The 13905-nt window shown below is 37.5% G+C and overlaps 1 protein-coding gene across 2 annotated transcripts in view; it reads right to left on the reverse strand.

Annotated features, from left to right (window-relative positions):
• Positions 1-13905, reverse strand: part of LOC124785009 (putative FERM domain-containing protein FRMD8P1) — a 343120-nt gene that overhangs the window by 140895 nt on the left and 188320 nt on the right. The gene's annotated exons all lie outside the window — the stretch shown is intronic.

Consider the following 13905-nt stretch of genomic DNA (forward strand, 5'->3'; position numbering starts at 1 on the left):
CTCATGATGAAAAAAAGAATTTTAGCCATAATGTAGTTGCTTAAATTTACACCAAATAAAATCAATGCATGCATCAGTAAGCATACAAAGGACGTGTGGGATGATGTCAAAATCTCTGAAATGGCACTCACCCCCTACATTCACAAAAGCTGTGCGTGCTATATCCATGACAGCAATGTACATGTAAATGAACATTGACGAACAGCATGTGAAAAAGGACTGTACATAGGTGAAATTACAACAGCTGAACAAGTGTAGACAGACAACTGCAGTGCAAAATAAAACTGTTTATCTGCACTCAGCAGGGATGGACAAGAAACAGCATATGATCCCCAGTTCAGACGCACATGAAGCACATGAAGTGCTGCACCAAAACCGGTGATACTGAAACTGCAATTCATTTCATCAGGAAACTAATATCATACCAAGAAAAATGGTCAGTCTTTCCTAAATAAAAATGTCAAATATGAAATTCTACTACTTCTTAGTGATACATCAGATTTAAATTGTGCGATCACTGTCCTAGAATTAACATCAATTTTAGAGGAAAAGCAATGTTTTAAATTTCCACATCTACATATATACTCCACAAGACACCAAATGGTGTATGGCAGAGGGTACTTTGTACCACTACTATTCATTTCCTTTCCTGTTCCAATCATAAATAGAGTGAGAGAAAAATGGCTATCTATATGCCTCCATATAAGCCTTAATTTCTCATATTTTATTTTTGTGGTCTTACATGAAATGTATGCTGGTAGCAGTAGTATAGTTCTACAATCAGCCTCAAATGCTGGTTTTCTAAATATTCCCAATAATTCTTCGTGAAAAGAACATTACCATCCCTCTGTAGTTTCCCATTTGAGTTCATGAAGCATCTTTGTAATACTTGTGCACCCACTGAGCCTACTGGTAACTAATCTAGTAGCATACCTATGAACTACTTCGATGTCTTCCGTTAGTCCGGCATGGTGGGAATCCTTCACACTCGAGTGGTGGTTGCTGCAGTGTTCTGTACACTGTCTCCTTTATACATTAGCTACACCTTCCTAAAATTCTCCCATAAACTGAAGTGAGCCATTCACCTTGTCTACTACCATCCTTATGTGCTAGTTCCATTTCATATTGCTCTGCAATGTTATCCCTGGGTATTTTATCATCGTGGCTCCTCCCCCCCTCCCCTCCCCCCACCACCACCATTCATTCGCATTGGCTTAGATTTCTCTACATTTAGAGCAGGCTGCCACTCATCAAACCAACAAGAAATTTTGTCTAAGTCATCTTCTATTCACCTAATGTCACTCAATGATGATAATATTCCCATACACCACAGCATCATCAGCAAGCAGCCATACACTTCTGCTCACCCTGCCCATTTGATCATTTACGTATACAGAGAATAAGAGTGATACTTTCACATACACTTAACATGGCTTTCCTGACAATACCAATGTCCCTGATGAACACTCACCATTGAGGACAATATACTGAGTTCTATTACTTAAAAAGTATGCTAGTACCTTCATTAACAGCTTTAATAGTCAGTTTATTATATTTGCCACATACAGACATCTAAATGATAAAAGATATTAGTTTTTATAAAGCTTCAAAAAGTTCCTACTATCCATTACTCTGCACTGGATAACTTTGAGCTGTTTCTGAGTGCCTCCTAACGAAAATAACTAAATGGAACTATGACACAGTGCTCCTTGAGGACTTGAGTTGACTTTGGTACTAAAAGTTAAAACAAGGATGCACTTTTTAAGTCTGATGAAAACATTTGTTTTATGTATGGGGCAGAATAGCTAAATCGGTTAAGTATCAGACTGCAAATCTTAAGGCCACCATTGGACGAGATTATTTTGAATTACACTAACTGTGTAATTGCAAGATTCAGAACAGGATTCAGTGAGCACCTTGCACAAATACTGAAGATTAATATAAATCTTGTGGTACCAAATGGAATTGCAAAAAAATCAAGTTGTGATTTTTTCAATGAGAAGAATATGAACTTTTTTAACAGTTAGTTGTACAGAGAAAACCCGACAAATATTTCTTTCAACAAATTCTGTAACTGAAAAATTTAGCAACATCTCAAAAGATCTTATCGCATTACTTCCAAATGAGATTTCTCATGAAAAGTGTCAACAGAGTGAACAACACTGGTAACAATAACTGGATCATATCAGCAGTAAAATCTTTCTTTCAGAAAAACAAACTTCTGCACAAAATCTTTACACAGATGTGACCATCTTTAGAGCCTAAATGTCTACTTTGAAACATTCACTGTCATTCTAGAAAAGCAATGTTGTCAAAAGAATGCACACTAATACCTACATAAAAAGTCTTATGAACAATGCAAAGACCACATGGAAAATTTAAAAAAGGCAAATGGTGAAATTAAACATTCATTTACAAACATTACAGCAATACAAGACTACAAAACAATAGTATTCTTCCAACAGCTGGGGACTGTATACTTAAGCAGAATTTTATAATGAAACCTATTGATCCCAAACTTATATTGGGAACACACTCCAAGATAATGTTTATTAGTACTGTCACCCGAGACGAAGTTGTAAATGCAATATGAGAACTACAAAGATCATATTCAGCTCAGTATTAATGGCATTCATCAATGTTTGCATCCATAATGCGCAATCCATCTTACAATGCATGGCAGAGGCTGCTAGACATTTCCTGTCCTGTTCAACTTGCAACTGTCTATACGCCTCTGTATGAGCCCTAATTTCTTGTATCTTATCTTCAAGATCCTTATGTGCAATGTATATTGGAGGCAACAGAATCATTCTGCAGTCAGCTTCAAATGCTGATTGTCTGTTTTCTCAGTAGTGTTCTTCAAAATTAATATCACCTTCCCTCCACTGATTCACACTTGAGTTCCAAAAGTACCTCCATAACACTTGTGTGGTGTTCGAATCAACCAGTAATAAATTAAGCAGCCTGCCTCTGAACTGCTTCGATGTCTTCCCTTAATTTGACCTGGTACAGATCCCAAACACTCGAGCAGTACTCCAGAAAGGTTGCACAAGCATCCTATATGCGGTCTCCTTTACATGTGAAACAGACTTTCCTAGAATTCTTCCAATAAACTGAAGTTGACCATTCACCTTTCCTATCATAATCCTCACATGCTCATTCCATGCTTCACAACGTTATGCCCAGATAGTCAAATAACGTGACTGTGTGAAGCAGGACACTACTAATGCTGTATTCAAACATTACAGTTTTGTTTCTCCTACTCATCCACATCAACTTACATTTCTCTACATCTCAATTTAGCTGCCATTCATCAAACCAACTAGAAATTTTGTCAAAAACATCTTCTATCCTAATACAGTCACTCAACATCGACACCTAACTGTAAACCATAGCATCATCAGCAAACAACTGCACATTGCTGCTCACCTTTTCCACCAAATAATTTATGTATATAGAGAATAATAGGGATCCTATCACACTTCATTAGGGCATTCCTGACAATACTCTTGTCTCTGTTAAACACTCGCTGTTAAGGACAACATAGTGGGTTCTGTAACCTAAGAAGTCTTTGAGTCACTCACATGTCTGTAAACATATTCTGTATGTTCATACCTTCTTTAACAGCCTGCAATGGGGCACCACATAAACACTTTCCAGAAATCTCTGGAGTAGCTTTGAAGAAATGTGCACAAAATGAAATTATTACTTTAACATACGCCATTGATTGTTCTCTACAAATGAGCACTTTTCCAGACACATTGAAAACACTAAACTGATACCCATGTATGAGGGGAATGGAGATAGATAGATAGAGAGGGAGAGAGAGGCCATGATTAACTATAGGCCTATCAATACTTTGCCAAGTATATCTCCAGTTTTATAGAAATTTACGCATAAGAAACTCACATCATTTATGATTATATCTTAACACATTTAACTATTTACAAAAATCAGACAAGTGGTTAAGACAAGGAATAAAAATATCATATCAAAATAAAAGGAGATTGTATGAATCCTCTAAGCAAACTACTAATCATGATTTCATTATCTACATCAAAAGACACACACAAAAAGTAACCAAAGCTATTTCAGAATTTGAAAAAATAGCCTCATAAGCAAAATTAAAGCAACCAGGCAACTTCCAAAAAGAGAAATAGGACCAAGGTCAATCAATCATAGTGATATAGAACTGTTTAAAAATAACAATAAACTAACTGACCCCACTTTAGTGGCTAATGTATAAGAAACTCATAATTTATGCCTGGTGAACATTAATTAGTAACAGTAGGGATCTGCCTAAAGCTTATGTTGAGGAAGATCTCATTTCTCAGTAGTAAGACACTGTTGCCACCAGAGAGGTACAATGACAAAAGTACGAAGCAGCCACTGTAATGCTGTCAAGTGAAGACATAAACAAACCCAACACGCCCAAAGGGTCAGTTATGCACCCCATCTCTTCCTCCCGTGCATCAACAATGTGAGTGTTAATCTGGAAACACCTAACATTGTCTTACTTGCTAAATAGAGAGAACATATCGTGTGCAGCAACTGGTAAACTGTTCAAAAGAAGCAGATTGATAGCTGGGTAATCTACAATCAAGTCATTGTAAGGTGCAGTAAGACATTCGTAACAAAATTTGTGTGTATGGCTGCAAGACCTAACACGGGTTAAACCTATTGAGTACGATAATTGTGAGTTACGTTAAGAGGAGAGGGAAACCTGGCACCATTTTCAATACTGTTGTGAGTACTTCCCCAACCGTCATCAGGCAAAATGATGCTGAGCATTTTTTAGGACTGTGGTGCTAACAGATCACAGTCATAAGGAGCAAACTATCACAGGATTATACTACCAAAATCACAGGTTTAGGTAAAGTAAATAAAGCAGAAGTGAAGAGGATGACTACTGTGTAAAGTAGATAACTGAAAGTCTTTCACAATCCTTTTTGCCTTTTTGAGGACCTCAGAATTATAACATTCACTTTGTAATATATAGCTTTTGTTCCAGACAATAAAAATAGGTATCAACTGAACTGTGATCTGCGCAATTACAGCACAAGACACAAAAATGCCTTTTATGTAGACTTCACCTCCTTGTCTACAGTTCAGAGTGGAATTATATACTTTGATGGTGAGATATTCCCATGTAACATAAAGCAAGAAATTGAGCCTCTCAACCAACTCAAATGAAAAATTAGAGACATATTTTATTAGCCTCTCATTTTATAAAATATCTGAATATGTAAAGTCATGGATTGGAAAATTCTCTTAATTACAGGGTGTGTGTTAGTGTGTGTGTGTGTGTGTGTGTGTGTGTGTGTGTGTGTGTGTGTGTGTGTGTGAAAACTTAAAAAAAATGAATATGCTATATGTGTCACACTTTCTGGGCCCACTGATGGTGTTTCCTTAATGCTGATGACATAACCGGAGATCGGACAAAAGTCTGCATCACAGTCCAGAGTTCGGAGATACCTCTGCTGCTCGGGCTCTCCGCCTCCCCACTACCGGCATCGCTGTAGTGACAGCCTGTGATGCACACGGCAGTGAGGAGTGTCTGTGAGGCCGAGGCTGTGGCCGCTGGCAGGATCTGGCATCTCTCGAGGTACTGGCTCGAGCCGCCACTGACTCGGAGCCGCTTTCCGGACTAGGTGCTTCTCTGTGAACCACCACCGGAACGGCACTATCCGCAAGTCGACACCAAACCGAGCTCGTAGGACAGACTGAAAGTTCTGCAGTCGATTAAATAGTTCTCCTCAGCTACTAGCATCTTGCTGATGAGTTCCTGCCCCCACAGCTGCCATTTGAACCTCAAACCCTCTGGTGGTGAGCAGGCACACCATCCTCGCAGATAGAAGACCAGGTTCCCACTCTTCCAGTAGCAGTCGTAAAAACACGACTCGTTACAACAGTCGAATTTTGATACTGGTAGTAATGGCTTAGTTGGTATAACACAGGGTAGCATTACGTATAGGCATCATTTCATCCACATCTACACCCTGTAATCCACTCTGAAGAGCATGGCACAGGATAGTTACTAGGGTAATAGATGTTAGTGTTTCTTCCCATCCCATTTGCATAAAGAACATGGAGAGATTGCCGACTTAAATGTCATAATATCCAAAAGTGCAGGTTTGTTTTCCTTTCAGTTTAATGCTTGAATAGGCTATGGACCATTACTTACAGATATTAAGTACATCACATTATGCAGACTTTGCATGGAGTTGGAGACTTTCTAAATTCTGTTATAGTGACATCAAGGTTATACATATTGCAAACATTATCATTAATTTTTTTCCTATTCTTTGGAGCAGAAAGCATTCACTCATAAATTCTCTCCCTTGATATCAATGGCTGTCAAGTGTTTCTGTCATGTTGTACTTTTGAGGGCAGCATTTGGTACTCCAATATGGATTTCAAATACACTGAGAGTCAGCTCGACTTCCTTCGGTACTAAATTTTGCAATCATCCCTTAACAATTTTTCAAAAAATTTTTGCATTCTTGTTGCATTAATAATGCCATCAACTTTATTCGTGATTTCCTTAATTTTTGTGGACACAAAATTACCAAAACCTTCTGTTGTGACTGTCTTTATAGCTGTAGGAGGTAACCGTACCTGCAAGAATGCATTTATAACTGCATAGGCAAGACAGTACATTGTTTACAACTCAGACACGTATGAACACTGATACATATTGTCAGTGATCATCTTTTTATTTTTATTATACATGTCATGTTACAGCTTCAAGTCACATGTGAAGCATTACACAAAACATAAAATCATATTCATGGCTGAAATTCTCAGCTACTGTAGTATTATTGTTTCAGGATAAATCAATCATCAATTGCACATAAACTTTATTACGCTTTACCAGTTTCGACAAATTAATTTGCCACCTTCAGACGCTTAGTTTAGCAGATACACAAGTGTGATTCAGTTATTGTAAATTGTCAAACAGTGTTTAAAATAATCATGTACAATATGTAAGTATCTGAACGTATCATAGTATTATGCTTCTATGAAGAAGATATTGACTGTCTGCTAAACTAAGCTTCTGAAGATGACAAACTAATTTGTTGAAACCAGTACGGCAAAATAAAATGTATTTGCAACACAAAAGGAACATAAAGAGTGACAAATGTCTGTTATAAAATGCCAGGCTCCAAAAAATTTAAAACGTTAAAAAATATTTCAAAAGTTTCACTCACCAAAAAACTTGTGAAACAATGTTCGGTGTCAATATCGAAAGCTATAACTAGTTGTGGCGTCAACTAATAACTAGTTTAAATTTTATATGAAGGTATAAGTTACAGCAGACTGATGACATTAGTGTGGAGAACGCTGCTTTCAAATTTTACTTTTATTTTGTTATTATTCTGCCTTCCCCCTTGCATTTATAATTTATTAACGACATGCATACTTTAAATTATGATTACAGACAGTCAAGTTGTAAGACATTATTAAAATAAGTATAATTGTATGATACTGGCATTAACTTTTCATATGGGGACATTTAGCCCACGTGGCGTTTTACCTAAACTTGATGCCAGGTATTCATCGAATCTCTTAATAATAACTATACAACAGCCACATGAAACTTTAGTATTAAATACTTTTGACATTACCAGAAAGTTGTGATTACAGGAGTAATATTTGCTATTATAATTAAACATATATAACAAGTAGCCTTCATTCGATCTATGATACACAGAATCTTGAAGTTACCTTTTGATGATGATGAAATTAAGGAAGAGCTTAAAATTATTATGCAAGTATGTCAAGCAGATTGGTACAGAAATAGTGACGTCGTAAAATGTATAAGAAAGTTAAACAAAGGAAAAGTGCCTGACGAATGATGCATCAGAGTAATAAATGATACACAGTGTTAACATTCACTGGCTTGCATCCTGAAAGTATTGCTCACAGCCTCAAGAATGCTATGTCACCATAGGCTTTCATACCAGAGGTAGCCTGTGAAATAAGCTGCACTACAAGAATGGAAAAAAATGCAACAAATACTGCAACTCAGGAATGTACTAAGAAAACTGCAATGATTGTGACAAGTTTTGTATAGGACAAACAGGAAAGCATGGAAGTGTTGTATAGAGCCCCAAAGGGCATGCCTTAAACATACTGGAGGATCTAGAAATTCTTACTCACAAAAACAGAGCTCCACAAACAATATCACACAAACGTATTGAAATCCGCCCTAACTCGTTTTTTGATATTTTCAAGAATTGCTAGTGTGACATAAGGCGACTGTGGCATGCTCTCCCACTGCTGACTATGGTACACCTCACCTCACCTCGCTTCTATGGGCCACCAAAGCTGCCACTGATTGCACGGCAAACAACCTAACTCGAGAAGCAAGCTGATAGTTCTTACGCAAGACAGGGTGGCCTTCGAAAATATTTGAATTTAATAATCAAATTGTTTTATTTTTTACAAAATATTTTGTCAAATTTTACATATTTTAGTGCATTCTTTGGTGAAGTTTCAGTTCATTTACTTGTTATACACACACAATTATAACAGAAAATACTGTTCTTACAATCATAACTTTCTGTTAATGTTAATGGTATTTAATACTAAATTTTCATATGGCTTTTGTATAGATATTATTAACAGATGCAATGAATACTCAGTGCCACATTTAAGTAAACTCCACATGGACTAAATGTCTCAATCCAATATGGTAATGCCATTACTATACAATTATACTCATTTTAATAATGTTTTCTAATTTGACAGTGTATATTTGTAATTTAAAGTATGCCTGGCTTTTATTAATTATAAATGCAAGGAGGAAAATAGCACGGTAATAAAATAAAAGAAAAATTTAAACGCAGAATTCCTCACACTAGTGCTAACTGTTGGCCAGAACTTATATCTTTATACAACTTTTAAACCAGTTGTTAGGTATAGATTTAAGACTGACACTGAACCTTGTTTCGCAAGTTTAAAGTTTCTCGGTGTGTAAGCATTTTAAAATATTATTTTTATTTTTTGCGTTTCTTGGAGTTTGATTATGTGTAGCAAACACACGTAACTCTTTAATGTTCCTTTCATCTTGATTCCAGATACCTGTCACTGGCATATGCTGATACATTGAGATAAATAAAGACATTTTATTTAGTGATCTACACAGTTTTAGTCATAAAATGTTCACAACTATGGTGGATTGTATGGGAAATTTGTTTCCTTTATTGACACTTTTACAGAGCATGTTAAATCAATACATCAGCTCTCGCTTTCTTCCTTTCTGCTCATGTTAATTTCATGTGTTCTGATTTCTGTCTTCAGAGCTCCTCGATGTTATGAGGCTGCTTTCTCTTTCTCTCTTGTTCTTCCCTGAAGATGACCTTAAATCAATACATCAGCTCTTGCTTTCTTCCTTTCTGCTCATGTTAATTTCATGTGTTCTGATCTCTGTCTTCAGAGCTCCTCGATGTTATGAGGCTGCTTTCTCTTTCTCTCTTGTTCTTCCCTGAAAATTACCTTCTGGATTTTGTTCCTGTATAAGTTACTGTTGTGTGTGTCCATTATCTCAATGTTCGCATCTTTGTTGTCATTTAAAGTCATTGTAAACTGTGCTGGTTGTCCTTTAAGCTTCATTATTTTAGTACAGATTTGTTTTGTGAGCCTGACATTTTCCATGCTCGCCAAATGTCCAAAGATTGACATTCTTCTTTTGCACATACTATGTATTATGTTCTCTAAATGTTTGTAGATTTCTTTGTTGGGTTGTGGTCTATTGTATTCAGTTCCTGTTGTCCTTGGGCCAAGTATGCCTCTAACCAGTCTTCTTTCTATTTTCATTACTTTATTTATCCTATATTTTGGTACTAGGTTTAGTGTTTTGGCATCATACAGAGCCACTGTTCTCATCAGTGTATTGTAGTGTTTAATTTTGGTGTCCCATGATAATGGCTTCTTCTTGTATATGTTTCTGATGATCTGGAATGCAGTGTTCATCTTTTTTATTCTTATTTCTGGAATTTCTTTCTCATTACTGTTTTTAGTAAGCCACCCACCTAAATGTTTGAATGAACTGACTTTCTTGATTTTGATTTGATTTATGAGTAGTTTCCCTGACACTTTTTACATTTGTTAAAAACTCTTGTCTTTGTGAAAGAAATTTGTAAACCGACTTTCCTTGCTTGCTCAGTTAGGTTTTCTATTTGGATTTTAACATTCTCAGTATGTATGTGATCAGGGCAATGTCATCTGTGAATGCCAAGTGATCTATACATCATTTATAATAAGTTTCAGTCTCAAAAGAAGAAGTTAGAACAATTATTATCAGTGAAGGAGAGAACCTTAACCCCAAAAATGCCAATCCACTTTGCAGATAAAATTGTTAATTTGTCAACATTAACCCTTTCAGAACCAGAAGAAAAGTTATTATCAAAAGGCCACAAATACACTCCAGACATGATAACAAAACCTCAAGTGTTAGGCCATCTTAGGGCAGATCTGGAACTAGCCCTACAGAAAGATATAGTAACGAAAGTGTAGTGTGTAGAAGAAATCAAGCAGGCACAGAAACAACAAGCACACTATCAGAAGAACAATGATTTCTTAGTCACGAAGGAACTTAAAACTGGGACTGAAACCAGTAATGTGATTGTGACTAGGGCAGATAAAGTATGGACTGTAGTGCTGTTAAATAAAACAGATTACACAGGCAAAGGAGAGGATTTTTTTCCAGTCAGTGCAGCTACAAAAACTACAATGACACCCAACAGCTAGTTACAATGATCAGGCTAAACAGGTAGTAAACAAGTGTTCCAACATCCTTCCCGAATCTGCCTGTAAGATCATGCTGGAAATGAACCCCAGGGCACCACAGCTACATGGCTTACCGAAGCTCCACAAAGCAGAAGTGCCAATCCATCCTGTGATATCTGCAATACAAGCTCCAGTACACAAGATTACCAGGAGAATGAACATCATCTTGAAGAAGAAACTAAACTTCAAAGGGAAATTTAGCATTAAGAACAGTTTAGATTTAGTTAACAAATTAATGGACATTAAGGTTCCAACAAACACAAAATTAGTCTATTTTGATTGCATAGCTTGTTCACATGTACTCCAGTGAAAGACTGTGTAGGTATTACGTCAAAATCATTGTATTCACACAACATAAATCCTGAAGAGCAGCTAAGCACTGTTAGTACAGAGGAATGTTCTTTAAATCAAAATTACTTCTGCTTTCAAGGGAGCTATTATCAGCAAGCATATGGTCTGGCAATGGGCTCACCATTATTCCCGTTACTAGCTGAAATGTTCATGGACAAATGGGAGACTGATTTTCTTAAAAGAGTACTGCTGGCAAAACATGTTAGGTATTGGTACAAACATATACAGGGTGAGTCACATAAGACGTAACACCCCCATTATTCTGGGACGATTGCACGTATTGACAAGCGGTGTTCAGCGAAACATAGCTGATATGGGGCACATACTTTGGTGCATGCACAATAATCACAATGTTTATATTGACCGAGATAATGAGACAAATACATGTTTTTCAAATGAGATGCTATACTTTTTTTACCATCATTCGAACGGTCTGGAAAAGATGCGTATAGTGATGTAACGCATGTTGCTATTGTGATTCAAACTTTGCTTAAAAGATGCTGGGAAATATTGTACAATCGAAGGTCGCTACATAGGTAAATCCTCATCTGCGCTCTTCACAATACAACATAGGTACAAGGATGGCAAATCGTATTTTGTATTTAACTGTGGCACATGCTAGTTAATTGCATATCAAAAGGGGATTATGAGAACTATGCCAAATGCATGGACATTCCCAGGCTGAAATGAATAGTTATTGTGTGAACATAGCAACCGCTTTGTCATGCAGTTTCTCATTTAAGCTTTGCCCCCTTCCTGCTTACATGCCTCACCTGACGCACAGTAAGCCGCTGATAATGTTATTGATGGATGCGTCATGGGAAACTCTTCACTGGGTGACACCTGAGTGTGTCTGTGGGGTAACAAAGTGTCTGCTGTGAAACTACTGTTTCCACAGATAGTAATGGACATTATAATTAGAGAGAATACACATTTGATAAGATATTCATTTTATTCACATTCATATGCTGACCACCTCCCACCAAACAATACGACAGAAGGACAACCTACGTGGTATACACACTGTCCACACATGTTATATTTATAATTCAAGGATGTTACTGGTCATGGACACATATCATTTAATAATACATTGGTACTTTCACAATTCATAGTGTTCTTAACAAAACATGGCATTGTACTTTACTTAAGCATGTACTCAAATGGTTTACCCTCGACTGCAAGACACATCTGTAATCAATGTTCAAGAGAATGGGTAAGAGATGAAAGGTCAGTGGATGATATGGTGGAGCAAGCTGTGACGATTCGGTGGCGCATGTCATCTGGCATTGTTGGGGCTTCGTGGTGGACCGCATCTTTCAGTGTTCCCCACAAAAAGAAATCAAGTGGAGTCAAAGCAGGGGACCTGGCAGGCCATTGTACTGCAGCATTCCGTCCAATCCAGCAGTCAGGAAATGTCTCATTCAATATTTGACTTGCAACGAGTGTGGAGAGAGCTGGGCAGCCGTCGTGTTGGATCCACATACACAGGCGCTCATTGAGTGGTGTCTCCTCTAGGAGAATGGGTAGAATGTTCCTAAGAAAGTTTCCATACTTACTTCCATTTAATACTCCTGTAATGAAATAAGGTCCTATGATGTAATTTCCTACAATGCCACACCACAATGATGCCACTGCTTCTTTAGTTGAGCAGCTCCTCATTTGGCCTCACATTGGCTGAGTCGAACTCACAACAGACCTCCCTAACTAAGGAAAAATTTAAGGAGGTGCCAGGAATTGAACCTGGCTCCTTCAGCATCAAAGGCAATGACGCTAACTGTTCGGCTAAAGTGGCAGTACTCATACATTTCCAGAACAGTTTTAAAATTAATAAAGAAAGTGAACAATCAATTGATTGCCTCATAAGAGGAAGTAAATACTAACAAAGAGATAGAGGGGCTGGCCAGTACTTACCTCAGCTCAGTATAGCCGATAGATACACAAAACAGAACTGAAAATTTACATTCTTAGCTTTCGGAACTTTGTTCCTTCATCAGGGAGGAGGGAGGGGGGAAAAGGGAAGAAGAGAAAGTGGATTCAGTTACCCACAACCCAGGTTATGAGGCAACAGGGAGGGTAGTAAGGATGGAGGCATGGTCGTCAGATGGAAGCCAAAAATATTCTACTGTAAGTACTTGAAGCTTGAAACCAAAGAGGATGCATACAGAAGTAAAGAGGAATATAGCATAAAGATAAACACAACTATGTAGGAAGAAAAGATGTGTGAATGGCTAAAGAGGAGAGGGAAAAAGGAGAAGACTGAAGAGTAAATGGGAGTGAGATTGGTTAACGTAGGTTCAGTCCAGAGGGATGGCGGGATGAAAGGATGTGTTGGAGTGCAAGTTCCCACCTCCGCAGTTCCGAGGGACTGGTGTTAGGTGGGAGAAGCCAAATGGTACGTACGGTGTAGCAGGTTCCTAGGTCCCTAGAATTATGCTGAAGGACATGCTCTGTTACTGGGTATTGGACATCTCCTAGGCGGACACTGTTTTTCATAACACGAGTGGGCGTGCGGCGCACTTTGAACACGTGTTTAGAATAACTGTCTTTACATTACCAAGGTAAGCATGTAATATCAAAATCACAGTTTATTCTTAGTTTATTTCAACAATGAGAAAATAAACCTACATAATATGAACTAAACCACTATTTTATTAAACAATAATGAAACAAACTTTCACTATAACACTCTGTTGCCCAGGACAGGCGTTACAGCGACAGTAACGATCCACTCTAAGCATTAAGCAGTGCAGTTGCATC

The sequence above is a fragment of the Schistocerca piceifrons genome, chromosome 1 (genome assembly GCF_021461385.2).
Source record: "Schistocerca piceifrons isolate TAMUIC-IGC-003096 chromosome 1, iqSchPice1.1, whole genome shotgun sequence".
NCBI classification, from domain to species: Eukaryota; Metazoa; Arthropoda; class Insecta; order Orthoptera; family Acrididae; genus Schistocerca; species Schistocerca piceifrons.